The sequence below is a fragment of the Oncorhynchus nerka genome, linkage group LG9a (assembly GCF_034236695.1).
Source record: "Oncorhynchus nerka isolate Pitt River linkage group LG9a, Oner_Uvic_2.0, whole genome shotgun sequence".
In the NCBI taxonomy this organism is placed as follows: Eukaryota; Metazoa; Chordata; class Actinopteri; order Salmoniformes; family Salmonidae; genus Oncorhynchus; species Oncorhynchus nerka.
Window position 1 is genome coordinate 15,982,088 of NC_088404.1, and position 14,111 is coordinate 15,996,198.

General features: G+C 42.5%; 1 long non-coding RNA gene across 1 annotated transcript in view; it reads right to left on the minus strand.

Moving 5' to 3' along the window:
* Positions 1-13,440: 13,440 nt before the first annotated feature.
* Positions 13,441-14,111, minus strand: part of LOC115133953 (uncharacterized) — a 97,851-nt gene continuing 97,180 nt past the window's right edge. Inside the window, exon 4 of the long non-coding RNA XR_010464630.1 lies at positions 13,441-13,530. This is a non-coding gene — a long non-coding RNA (uncharacterized LOC115133953). The remainder of the gene's footprint in view (positions 13,531-14,111) is intronic.

A 14,111-nucleotide genomic window follows, 5' to 3' on the forward strand; every position in this document is an offset into this window, starting at 1 on the left:
AGAATCTGTGCATAAGATCTAGGTGCTGCTGTAGGCCCTCCTTGGTTGGTGACAGAAGCACCAGATCATCAGCAAACAGCAGACATTTGACTTCGGATTGTAGCAGGGGAGGCCGGGTGCTGCAGACTTTTCTAGTGCCCGCGCCAATTCGTTGATATATATGTTGAAGAGGGTGGGGCTTAAGCTGCATCCCTGTCTAACCCCACGACCCTGTGTGAAGAAATGTGTGTGTTTTTGCCAATTTTAACCGCACACTTGTTGTTTGTGTACATGGATTTTATAATGTCGTATGTTTTACCCCCAACACCACTTTCCATCAGTTTGTATAGCAGACCCTCATGCCAGATTGAGTCGAAGGCTTTTTTGAAATCAACAAAGCATGAGAAGACTTTGCCTTTGTTTTGGTTTGTTTGGTTGTCAATTAGGGTGTGCAGGGTGAATACATGGTCTGTTGTACGGTAATTTGGTAAAAAGCCAATTTGACATTTGCTCAGTACATTGTTTTCATTGAGAAAATGTACGAGTCTGCTGTTAATAATAATGCAGAGGATTTTCCCAAGGTTACTGTTGACACATATTCCACGGTAGTTATTGGGGTCAAATTTGTCTCCACTTTTGTGGATTGGGGTGATCAGTCCTTGGTTCCAAATATTGGGGAAGATGCCAGAGCTAAGTATGATGTTAAAGAGTTTTAGTATAGCCAATTGGAATTTGTTGTCTGTATATTTGATCATTTCATTGAGGATACCATCGACACCACAGGCCTTTTTGGGTTGAAGGGTTTTTATTTTGTCCTGTAACTCATTCAATGTAATTGGAGAATCCAGTGGGTTCTGGTAGTCTTTAATAGTTGATTCTAAGATCTGTATTTGATCATGTATATGTTTTTGCTCTTTGTTCTTTATTATAGAACCAAAAAGATTGGAGAAGTGGTTTACCCATACATCTCCATTTTGGATAGATAATTCTTCGTGTTGTTGTTTGTTTAGTGTTTTCCAATTTTCCCAGAAGTGGTTAGAGTCTATGGATTCTTCAATTGCTTTGAGCTGATTTCTGACATGCTGTTCCTTCTTTTTCCGTAGTGTATTTCTGTATTGTTTTAGTGATTCACCATAGTGAAGGCGTAGACTCAGGTTTTCCGGGTCTCTATGTTTTTGGTTGGACAGGTTTCTCAATTTCTTTCTTAGATTTTTGCATTCTTCATCAAACCATTTGTCATTATTGTTAATTTTCTTCAGTTTTCTATTTGAGATTTTTAGATTTGATAGGGAAGCTGAGAGGTCAAATATACTGTTAAGATTTTCTACTGCCAGGTTTACACCTTCACTATTACAGTGGAACGTTTTACCCAGGAAATTGTCTAAAAGGGATTGAATTTGTTGTTGCCTAATTGTTTTTTGGTAGGTTTCCAAACTGCATTCCTTCCATCTATAGCATTTCTTAATGTTACTCAGTTCCTTTGGCTTTGATGCCTCATGATTGAGTATTGCTCTGTTTAAGTAGACTGTGATTTTGCTGTGGTCTGATAGGGGTGTCAGTGGGCTGACTGTGAACGCTCTGAGAGATTCTGGGTTGAGGTCAGTGATAAAGTAGTCTACAGTACTACTGCCAAGAGATGAGCTATAGGTGTACCTACCATAGGAGTCCCCTCGAAGCCTACCGTTGACTATGTACATACCCAGCGTGCGACAGAGTTGCAGGAGTTGTCTCTCTCTCTCTCTCTCTCTCTCTCTCACACACACACATTGACCCCATGTCTCTGGAGTGGGGTGGATAATCTGTCTATCTGGCCCCTCTGGGCCCTCTGTGTCTCAGCATGGGGGCAGAGGACACTCCGAGCCCCAGAAATGTCCACTCCTATCGGGCTCTCGGCCCAATTGGCCTGCTCCATGGAGGTAAAGACAGCAGCCAACTGCCAGAGGCCATAGGTTAGGATACACCGCTCTGGCCCACTGCTGCCCACTGACTCTGAACAGAAGGGTCAGTATAGCTCCCTGAAGCTCCAGCCAGGCTCATTCCTCCTGACACGAGCACAAACATCCCCTACTACGATGATAGATACCTCCCTTTATAATGTAATACCACTTTGACTGCAGGAGAAATAAAAAAATGCACATGCCACCATCGTATTCATGAGGATTAATGTGGCATCCAGTTTTGTGTGACTGGAACAGCAGCTTAAGCAGCGACGCCACAAAATAATATGCACATTTTCAATTATCATCAAATGTCTGATTATCTTGAGTCTCACTGATATTCGAACAAACATATGATATAATCTCATAGAAAATACTGGGAAATAGTGTTTGACATGACATTGATGAAGCTCCCACTGTCTAGTGTGATAACCCAACCAGACAAATGCAATGGTAGCCTTAGGCATACTTTCAGTGGTGTCACTTTCCCAACTTTCATTTTCAGCGGTGTCACTTTTGAGGCCCTCAAGGCTGTCAGTATAAACCCATACTTCAGCTAGAAGTGCACTTTGAGGAGGGGGGTAATGTTGAGGGGCGCTCTTGGTCTCCTCCCTCACCAGCCCAGCACCTCTACACTGGAAAAGATAATTGTCTCCTCCGTACGTGGAGAGATGAGTGTTTTTCTAGGACCTATGCAAGGCGCTGTCCCCTCTCTCACACAGCCCAAGAAGTCACAGCAGTTTGCAATAATTACTTTTGCAGATAGAGGTGAGAGAGGACGTTTGCATTAGATGAGGGCCTGGGTAGTCGGGTCCCCATGCTCGTCGCATGCAGCTTTTAATGTCACCATAATCTGGAAAGGTTACCACTGCCAGATCCACTGTATATCTCTGCAACTTGCTGAATCAGTATTTCTGAAATAGGCTTGACATTGATTTAGAAGAAGTGCACACCCAAGTAACTCCTTGAAAAGAGATGTGCTATACAGCATTTCCATTCTATTACAATGTTGTTGTTTTTGTTGACATGTTGTATTATCACGCCACTACATTATGACACTTGCATGCAAGGTTAGACACATAATTATGTTAAACCATAACATATCGACTGACAACTTTTTTCCTGGTAAAATGTATTTTCCTAAAGCTTTTAACGAAAATATTTTTCTTTGAACCGGTCTCCACTTTATAGACAGATACTACAGAGAGGTAGAGACAAGATACTCAAGGTCGGCAGCTCTACCTCTTTCTCATTTCTGTCCATCTCCTACTCTGTGAAAATGGTTTCTCAGATTGGTCTCTCCCTTCAATGGTCTCATATTCCCACACCTCCCACAGCATAAGCGTCTTATCATCATCACACTTTCTCATTCCATTTTCTCAGGGATGCTGGTGACATTTTGAAGTGTCTGATTCATGCCTTGAGACAGAGCGAGAAGGTTTGTGTGTGTGTTCGTGCGTGGGTGCGTGCATGCATTTGTGTATGCGTGTGTGTATGTGTGCATGTATGTGTGTGTGTATGCACATGTACATGTGTGTGTTTATGTGCCCGCACATCTCCACCTCCAATCACACACTCCCTCCCTCCCTTCTCACACCTCTCTACTCCATGCCTGGAGCCAGACTCTTGTGTTGTCTACCTCAGAGAAGCTGGTACTTGGCATAAAGAAGAGGCTCCAGTGGATTCTGTGCTCCGCCTGCCAATGGACTCTTTTGATCAGCCGCCAGGTGATGACAGGTGATCTACATTAATCTCAACCCTCCTGCCTCCCACCTCTCTCTCCTTCTCTCTGTGTCATTCTCTTCTCTTCCTCCCTCTTCCCTATCAGAGGGTCAGTGTGCTAAGCCCCAAGGCTAGGAGAGAAATTATATCTCATGGGAGGGCATTTTAGTTTTTCTCCTCTCAACAGCATTGGATAAACTTTGACTGATGCCTGCTGAGACATTTCAAACGTACAGAAAACCAAGATGGTGAGAAACCAGGTCGATCTTTGTGCTAGTATTTCATTCTGGAATACTGGATCCATGGAGTGGGAGTTAAATACACAATCTGAAACTTATATCATACCAAGTGGTTGGACTGCAAGCATCCAGCTTAAGCACCCGTGAAAGACACAGTAAGTTTACTCTCTCACTTTGACCATTGTCCTGCACTCTGAACCTGAAACAGCTAAGAGGTCACTATGGAAGATACTGTGGGAGAAGCTGGCACTATTGTAGAGCTAGAAGAGGTTTGTGTTTTCCATGATTAGAGCTGAAGAGTTAAGAGTGCCAAACAGGATAACTTATTGTATTGTGCTTCTCTGGTAATTGAAGTCAGACAGATCCCACTGGCACTGTTAGAATTAATTGGAAGGTGAAAGGCTTCACAAACAATGTAATTGAGATTTGGAAAAATAAAAAGCCACTTTTATAGAAGAAGTAGAGCAAATCCTCTCCAGTAGCTAATCACTACTAACCACAGAAACACTCTCCAACACAGATTAACAGTGACACTTCGAAAGTAAGTTGTGTCAGTATCAAATTATACAATGGGTGGGACTAATCCTGAATGCTGATTGGTTAAAAGTGCATTCCAGTCGGTGGCTATTCCACAAATGACCACCGGCTAAATCTATGACTTTAAAATGCCTATTTACTCTGTTCTATCTGACTGCCAAATCCACGATCTCATCAGCCCAGCCAAGCAATTAATAAACTTGATCTCCACTATAAAAAGCATCTAGACATTATCTCACATTTATTTTTCTTCAAACAGCGAAGATTTGTATAAACCTTGCTTTCTGTCTCTCCGACATTTGAAACATTGTTTCAATATTCAAATTCGATCTCCAGCTGTCCCATAGTAATTAACGTGTCGGAAGTCGGGACGAGACAGACAGGCAGCGTTTCTCAGCCAGCCGAAATCATGAATCGGCTGGCATGCATGCTTAGTCCCCTCCTTTACTCCCTGTTCACTCACGACTGCATGGCCAAGCACGACTCCAACACCATCATTTAGTTTGCTGACGACACAACGGTGGTAGCCCTGATCACTGATAACGATGAGACAGCATATAGGGAGGTCAGAGACCTGGCAGTGTTGTGCCAGAACAACAACCTCTCCCTCAACGTGAGCAAGACAAATGAGATGATCATGGACTACAGGAAAAGGAGGGCCGAACATGCTGAGCGGGTCGAGAGTTTCATGTTCTTTGGTGTTCACATCACCAACAAACTATCATGGTCCAAACACACCAAGACAGTCGTGAAGAGGTTTGTGGAGACTGAAAAGGAGACTGAAAAGATTTGGCATGGGTCCCCAGATCCTCAAAAAGTTATACAGCTGCACCATCGAGAGCATCCTGACAGGATGCATCACTGCCTGGTATGGCAACTGCTCGGCATCCGAACACAAGGCGCTACAGAGGGTAGTGCGTAGGAAGGCCCAAGAAATGGTCAAAGAATCCAGTCACCAAAGTCATAGACTGTTCTCTCTGCTACATATGGCAAGCGGTACCGGAGCGCCAAGTCTAGGTCCAAAAGGCTCCTTATCAGCTACTATTCCAAGCCATATTTACATTGACAGTCTACACCGGCCAAACCCGGTTGACGCTGTGCCAATTGTGCACTACCCTATGGGACTCCCAATCACGGCAGGTTGTGATACAGCCTGGACGTAATTGCAAGATCAAATACGTGTGTGACTATCATCCCTGGATTACGGATCACCACTTAAAATATCCTGTTAATTCATTTTAAAAAAGAGGTGGTAATGACTGTAACACTAATACACTTGAATGAACTGTATCATACTGATGAAATCTAGTCCACCATAGAGCATTGAGAGCCATAACCACTGTAGGTTGGCTAACAACATACTGTACAGTTGAGAACTGATGAAATCTAGTCCACCATTGAAGCAGAAAGAGATCCCTATTCCATGGTATCTTGGCTAACAGCTGCTGATGAACGAGGAGTGATGGCGTGTGATGTGGCTCCTCCATTACAAAAAAACAACCAACTGTTATTTCTAAAGGTGATCACCTGCTTATGACTGTGATTTCCAGCAGGAATAACTCAGCTCAGTGCCTCAGCGGTGGTGGTTTTGGCAGAGGCGGGCGTTATTCAGCATGGCAGGCAGGAGGGGGGCTGTATGGAGCAAGGTGTGACTTTGTTGTGTTGATGATGGAAAAACACTGTCTCTGTTCCAAATGGCACCCTATTCCCTTTACAGGGCACTACTTTTGACCAGGGCCATTCGGACTCTAGTCAAAAGTAGTGCACTACATAAGGAATAGGGTGCTATTTTGGACACCGACAGTGTGTCTTTTCTTATCTTTCCAGACCCCTCAGGTTTGCTTTGGAAGGAGCTATTATCCATTTCATGATCTCACACCATTGTGATTGGAATTACTCAGTTGGATTGGTATGAAATGAAATGCAAAATGGCATTTGGTTTATGATTGACCATATTGTTCGTGTTTGTGGTTATTTTGTGGGCATCCATTTTGATTTAGCGAGGGGGTAGTGCTTTGTTGTGCGCTGTGTTAAATTGGCAATCAGATTGTCACATTACCATTCAGATGGCAAGCGTGATGTTTCTGATAGTGTGATGTTTCTCTCTCTACCACTGTGAGGGCCATGTCCCTCTCTGCGTCCCAAATGGCGCCCTATTACCTTTACAGTATAGTGTACTACTTAGGGAATAGGGTGCCATTTGGGACATAGATAGGGACATGGCCCCCACAGTGGTAGAGAGAGAATGCTATTATGTTACTCTCCTTAAAGATCATCTACATCTTTATACGGCTAGCTGGAGAGAAAATAGAGTAGTATCTAGCTATCGCTGTTCAGTGGTTCGCACTGCATGTCCAATCCATTTCAATGCTGCATTGCTCTGGACATTTAATCAAGCTCCCTTTTACAGCGATACGTCAATCTCCCCGAACACCCGCAAAAAGGGGATCAGGATGCATGAGTGGCGGAATGGGAGATGGAGAGAGCGCGAGTGATATAGTGAGCGAGAGGAAGAGAGAGAAAGAGGGAGGAAGAGTGTTCTAGTCTTCTGCAAATCTGTATTTTGAATCTGAAAATCATCTTTTGTCTCTGTTTAAACATTTGACTTGTCATGTATTTTAACAATGGTGTAAACATAAAAAATTGCATGCAATCACCAAAGACAAATTACTTTATCGACCAGTGATCACCACATTCCAGATGCTCAAGATTATTTAACAAATGCTCAAGCAACCATTACCTCCATCACGTAAACTGTTGGTGGTGTTGAGCTGAGTTAAATCTGAATTCAAAGTTATTGTGAAAGGGCTGCTTAGTGTGAGCTCTTTTTGACGCTATGCACAGCTTGGGCAGCTGGGATAGGTGCTCTAGCTCCACTCCAATCGGCTGTGATGTTTTTCTCAAGGCTACTTCCTCCTTCTCCCTGATCTGGAATGTGAGCACACAGGCATTGGTTCTTGCTGTCTGTCCTGTAGGAAGAACAGCTGTTTGCATAAATCTTTAATGCACATCGCCCACATCAGTGTTGCTCCATTCGAGCAGACATAGATCTGGTTCCCTTCATTCTCACTTTAAACTGTTTCAGGTCACTTAAAGAATGTCAAATGTCTCATTCATTCAAGTGTCTCACTTCATACAGTTATCTGTTGATTGGAAAAGTATGTATCACATTTGCTTCTGTCTGTAAATGACGCCTCCCACCAGTCCGAAAATCAACTAACAATGACTTTTTACTGGAGAATGGGAAGATTGAGACACCAGCAAAAACCAGAAGCTATTCAAACTGTTGTGTGAACCACCTGTTAACTTGAAAGTTATACAATCAACTTACAACTTACAATCTATGACAACACTAAAGCTTCATTAGTGTTTACGCACATACACTGGTAAGAAGCTCCACATGGCCCTGAGAACCGTCTAGGCTGTGCCACTGTCAGTGACAACATATATACTCTGGCTGTCTGTTGACAATTGTTCTACATAGTGACTCTACTGTCTGTAGCACAGAAGTGTAAAAAGCAATAACAGCAGCAAAGTGCAACAGTGGCTTTGCTTTGCTGTCAATATTTTCCCTCTTGATAAACCCTCTGGGCAAGTGTACTTCTTCAGCCAGCCAACACAAACACAGCTTTGTCCTTGTTTGATCCTGTCAACAGTGTGTAGATACAATAGGCAGAAAATAAAGCCTTTTCACTCCGAGGGCTCGACTTCAACAAACCTAATGCTATGGTAAATCTAAGCGCTGGCTGTAGCGCTATAGGTCTGGGGGTATGTCAGAATTTATTATCCTGATTTTCACAGGAGGAATTATGAGAGCAAATAGCTGGTTGTAGGTGTGATGAGGGCTTGGCCAATCATTGGCCAATCAAGGCTTTCATGGCTTCATACTGCATGTGTTTGTCTCAAGTTCTGTAGGTTATTGACAGTCTTTGCATTCTCATCAACTCCAATTAAGCTGGAGGCACATAATATTCTCGTCCTAGTCCATTGTAGATTGATACTACAGTTTATTGATTAAATGGCATAGGCTACAGTAATAGCAGCAGTAAAACATCATCCAGTGTTTGCTCAATATGTTTGGAGTGTTGAAAGTCAACATTGTTGTAACTGGCTTCAATGAGTATAGGCCTTTACGTATGTATTGTATGTGTGAGGCACGTTCTCAATAAATATATAGCCTAGGCCTACCATTGATATGGTGTTATAGGAATGAAAAATGTGAATATGTTTGTAATCGGACAACAGGCGCTCCTTGAAAATGGAGCCGAATGGAGTATGCACTGCAGGTAGACCTATGTAAATTCTGAATAATGCAAAAGCATGATGGCAAAAGCCTAGACCATTTAGAAACCTTTGATGGACAGGCTACTTGGCTAATGCAAGGTTTTTTTTAACCACATCCAAAATATTAACAGGACTTAGCAGAAATAATATACAATAGCCTACATAGATAAAAGGGGTCCACTCACTCTTTTGCTGCTCCCAAACTGAATATTTTAATAAAGCTTTGGTGATTACGATTTATTTCAAAGCAGTCTCATGAGCCAAACCCTTTATTGATAGTCTCAACTACAGGGTGAATGCATTGAGCAGGACAAAGAAAACAGTACAGTGAGAGGAGGGGAGGCTATGCTTGTTTTTTAAATGGGGAAAAAACATTTGTTTTTTATGTTTTTAAATACGGTTGGAGAGGCTGCACCCCTGTTGTGAAAATCATGCCATAATCAACCACAACCACAAGACCAGCTTTCCCCACCAGCCATACTGAAATTGGCACTTTGGTGCATGTTTTTAAGGACACACCTCAGATATTGCCACCCTTCCTACCTCTGGGAAAGCCAGCTCATATAAGACAGGTAAATTACCAATCCTAGTGCTAGGGTTTGAAAATACAAGAGTGCCAGCTTTAACAGGTCAAAATTGCGAACAAGCGTGTTTTTGACAATTGCTTTGACTTAATGCCAGACAAAAATAGAGTCCCGAGAGTCAGTGTCCTCAGTCTTTGCTGCCACCTCCAAAACACATATCGGTGGTCAGGACCACATATACTACCCCGGAGACCAGGGTTCGATCCCCCATTTCACCTCTTCTAAAATCTCCACCCTCTTCAATAACTCTCTGACACTGTCTATCTCTATAGAAAATAAAATACAAAAAGGAGGAGGAAATTCTCCTTTGTCATCCGCCTCACCTCCTCCCAGATTCATGAGAGGAACTGATGAAACTAATGACCAGACAGATGGAGACCAGTGGAGGCTGGTGGGGGGGATATGAGGACGGGCTCATTGTAATGGTTGGAATGGAATGAACGGAACAGAGTCAAAAGTGGTTTCCATATGTTTGGTACTGTTCCATTTATTCCATTCCAGCCACTACAATGAGCCCGTCCTCCTATAGCTCCTCCCACCAGCCTCCACAGATGGAGACAGAGATAATGCGATATTCTGTGTCTGTACCACAGAAGGGAAAGGAAAACCCCATTTGTAAACGCTAATTAGGAGATGTTTTTTTTAAGTGTATGTGGGCGACAGTGAGACAGAACTTCCTCATTGTGTTCACCTTTTATAATGTCAGATCACAGCGAGAGGCATCATTCGCTCTGCTACACTGAGTTGTAGGCTACAGTAGCTTCTCTGATGTATGGAGAAGTACAGTATAAGGGAAATTCAAGGAGAAGAACAAACAAATGGGTCGCTGCACAAAAAGAGCGCCTTTTGCATCCCTTCGACATTTTAACTAGAAATTGTGCATCAATATTGCATTTTAAAAGCCTGTTATATTAAATGAAGTGTCCTTTAATATAAACCAAATGGTAAATTGAATACATCCCAAAAAATGCATATGAATAAAGACTTGCCCAAATTCAATATTTTGACATGTCCCTCTGTGGACCCTTCCAAACGTCCATACCCCAGTCACAAGGGGATTTATGGCCGATTTAAGATGAAAATGTCAACCCTGTTACTTTATTTGGCAGTTAGTAAACACTTACTATAGTCTTTTTATTTAACCTCTTCAGACAAAAAACATGCTCTTTATGAAGTTGAACATGTCATCTTTATGACAGAATGTTAAAATTAGGGGAAATATACAGTGCAATCGGAAAGTATTCAGACCCCTTGACTTTTTCCACATTTTGTTATGCCTTATTCTAAATGTATCAAATTTAGGGGGGTTTCTCATCAATCTACACACAATACACCATAATGACAAAGCAAAAACAGGTTTTTAGAAATGTTTGGAAATTTACCACAAATAATAAAATGAAATACCTTCTTTACATAAGTATATAGACCCTTTGCTGCAGCATTGAACGTCCCCAAGAACACAGTGGCATCCGTCCTTCTTAAATGGAAGAAGTTTGGAACCACCAAGATTCTGGCCAAACTGAGAAATCGGGGGAGAAGGGCCTTGGTCAGGGAGGTAACCAAGAACCTAATGGTCACTCTGACAGAGCTCCAAAGTTCCTCTGTGGATATGGGAGAACCTTCCAGAAGGACAACCATCTCTGCAGCACTCTACCAATCAGGCTTTTATGGTAGATTGGCCAGACGGAAGCCACTCCTCAGTAATATGCACATGACAGCCCACTTGAAAGGCACCTAAAGGATTCAGACCATGAGAAACAAGATTATCTGGTCTGATGAAACCAAGGCTAAACTCTTTGGGCTGAACGTCACGTCTGGAGGAAACCTGGCACCATCCCTACGGTGAAGCACGGTGGTGGCAGCATCATGCTATGGGGGAGTTTTTTAGCGGCAGGGACTGGGAGACTAGTCAGGATTGAGGAAAATACGAATGGAGCAAAGTACAGAGAGGTCCTTGATGAAAACCTACTCCAGAGCGCTCAGGATCTCAGACTGGGGTGAAGTTTCACATTCCAACAGGACAACGATCCTAAGCACACAACCAAGACAATGCAGGAGTGGTTTCGGGACAAGTATCTGAATGTCCTTGAGTGGCCCAGCCAGAGCCTGGACTTGAGCCTGATCGAACATCTCTGGAGAGACGTGAAACTACAGTAGCTGTGCTGCGATGCTCCCTGTCCAACCTGACAGAGTTTGAGAGGATCTGCAGTGAAGAATGGGAGAAACTTCCCAAAAACAGGTGCTTCAACAAAGTACTGAGTAAAGGATCTGAATGCTTATGTAAATGTGATATTTCTGTTTTTTTATTTGTAATAAATTTGCACAAAAAAAAAAATATTTTCCCTTTGTTATTATGGGGTATTGTGTGTAGACTGATGGGGAAGAAGGGGAAAAAACGATTTAATACATTTTAGAATAAAGCTGTAACGTAACAAAATGTGGAAAAGTCAAAGGGTCTGAATACTTTACAAATGCACTGTGGATATACAGTACCAGTCAAAAGTTTTTCTTCATTTGACAATTTTTTACACTACCGTTCAAAAGTTTGGGGTCACTTAGAAATGTCCTTGTTTTCCATGAAAACATACATGAAATTAGTTGCAAAATGAATAGGAAATATAGTCAAGTCGTTGACAAGGTTATATATATATATATATATATATATATAATGATTTTTAATTGAAATAATAATTGTGTCCTTCAAACTTTGCTTTCGTCAAATAATCCTCCATGTGCAGTAATTACAGCCTTGTAGACCTTTGGCTTCTAGTTGTCAATTTGTTGAGGTAATCTGAAGAGATTTCACCCCATGCTTCCTGAAGCACCTCCCACAAATTGGATTGGCTTGATGGGCACTTCTTACATACCATACGGTCAAGCTGCTCCCACAACAACTCAATAGGGTTGAGATCCGGTGACTGTGCTGGCCACTCCATTATAGACATACCAGCTGACTGCTTCTTCCCTAAATAGTTCTTGCATAGTTTGGAGCTGTGCTTTGGGTCATTGTCCTGTTGTAGGAGGAAATTGGCACCAGTTAAGCTCTGTCCACAGGGTATGGCATGGCGTTGCAAAATGGAGTGATAGCCTTCCTTCTTCAAGATCCATTTTACCCTGTACAAATCTCCCACATTACCACCACCAAAGCACCCGAGACCATCACATTGCCTCCACCCTGCTTGACAGATGGCGTCAAGCACGCTTCCAGCATCTTATAATTTTTTCTGCATCTCATGTATGTTCTTCTTTGTGATTCAAACTTCTCAAACTTAGATTTGTCTGTCCATAATACTTTTTTCCAATCTTCCTCTGTCCAGTGTCTGTGTTATTTTGCCCATCTTAATCTTTTATTTTTATTGGCCAGTCTGAGATATGGCTTTTTCTATGCAACTCTGCCTAGAAGGCCAGCATCCCGGAGTCCCCTCTTCACTGCTGATGTTGAGACTGGTGTTTTGCGGGTACTATTTAATGAAGCTGCCACTTGAGGACTTGTGTTTCTCAAACTAGACACTCTAATGTACTTGTCCTCTTGCTCAGTTGTGCACCGGGGCCTCCCACTCCTATTTCTATTCTGATTAGAGCCAGTTTGCGCTGTTCTGTGAAGGGAGTAGTACACAGCATTGTATGAGATCTTCAGTTTATTGGCAATTTCTTGCATGGAAAAGCCTTCATTTCTCAGAACAAGAATAGACTGACGAGTTTCAGATGAAAGGTCTTTGTTTCTGGCCATGTTGAACCTGTAATCGAACCCACAGATGCTGATGCTCTAGATACTCAACTAGTCTAAAGAAGGCCAGTTTTGGATTAGCTAACACAACGTGCCATTGGAACACAGGAGTGATGGTTGCTGATAATGGGCCTCTGTACACCTATGTAAACCAAACCATCTCAATTGGGTTGAGGTCGGGAGATTGTGGAGGCCACAAAGACACGGCGGTTGGAACCAATGTAGAAAATAATAAAAATAAAGAAAAACCCTGAGATAGGTGTCCAAACTTTTGACAGGTACTGTATATATATTTCTTACCAAGTTACACTACCCAAAAGGTTCTCAATTGGTGGAACGACCCAACTATTAAACTATCCACGGCTGAAACTACTTCTACCAAATCTTGGTTAATAATATAGTAATATCCTTCAATATTACAGTACCTTTCAGCAGAAGTCAGATGTGTTAGTGGGAAGATGTCTGGTTGCTCTGAAGGTTGACATGGACTGGATCCACAAACAGATGCTCCTCAGTTGTTTCTGTCAAAAAGAAAGAGAGTCAGTCAAATGCACAGGAAGTGAATTCATTATACCGTGCACATCGGCATTCCATTGTTCATCTCTGTACCCTGTGTGTATGTGCCGCACATCAATGTATTATACTGTTTCTGTGTGTGTGTGTATGAGCGTGTGGAGCACATGTACCGTAGCGTGTGTGTAAGTGTATGTGCAGCTTGCGCTTGCATGCGAAAGAGTAGCTCATTTTCTGCGTGCGCACACATACAACAAACAGTACAGCAAACAATAAGGTCACAACTCTCCTGAGCTTCCCACTGTGATTAGTACACTGCCTTACATTTGAAGATGACTCTCCTCTCAAGAGTTTCCCTGGTAAAGGAAAAACGCTGGCTTTGCCTACGATGTCCACTCTGCCTCTCTCTAGTCTCTAGTCTAACTGTGGCTGACTCTCTCTCTCTCTGTCCAGTCTAACTGTGACTGACTCTCTCTCTCTCTGTCCAGTCTAACTGTGACTGACTCTCTCTCTCTCTCTGTCTCTCTGTCCAGTCTAACTGTGGCTGACTCTCTCTCTCTCTTTCTCTCTCTAGTCTAACTGTTGTTCT